The sequence below is a fragment of the Hylobates moloch genome, unplaced genomic scaffold (assembly GCF_009828535.3).
Source record: "Hylobates moloch isolate HMO894 unplaced genomic scaffold, HMol_V3 SCAFFOLD_2030, whole genome shotgun sequence".
NCBI classification, from domain to species: Eukaryota; Metazoa; Chordata; class Mammalia; order Primates; family Hylobatidae; genus Hylobates; species Hylobates moloch.
The window spans coordinates 3,418-3,943 of NW_026654305.1; positions in this window are offsets into that span (position 1 = coordinate 3,418).

Genomic DNA, 526 nt, shown 5'->3' on the forward strand with positions numbered 1-526 from the left:
TTCCACTGATTTAAGAATTTTTGGAAAGCTTTACTACAATAACCTGGTCCATTGTCAGTTTTAATTTTTTCTGGAACTCCCATCACAGCAAAACAAGATAATAAATGTTTTTTAACATGGGAAGTACTTTCTCCTGTCTGGCATGTTGCCCATATGAAATGTGAATAAGTATCAACTGTTACATGAACATATGATAATTTTCCAAATGAAGGTACATGGGTAACATCCATTTGCCATAATGCGTTAGGACACAGACCTCTGGGATTAACTCCTGCCTCTTGGGTGGGCAGGTGTAGTACTTGACACTGGGTACAATGTTGTACAATATTTTTTGCCTGTTTCCACGTGACATCAAATTTGTTTTTTAACCCTGCTGCATTTACATGAGTCAAAGCATGAAGTTCTTGTGCTTTTATGAATGCAGAGGATACCAGTAAGTCAGCTTTTTTATTTGCTTCAGTTAAAGGTCCTGGTAAATTAGTATGTGCTCGAATATGAGTGATATAAAATGGGAAATTCCTTTTTC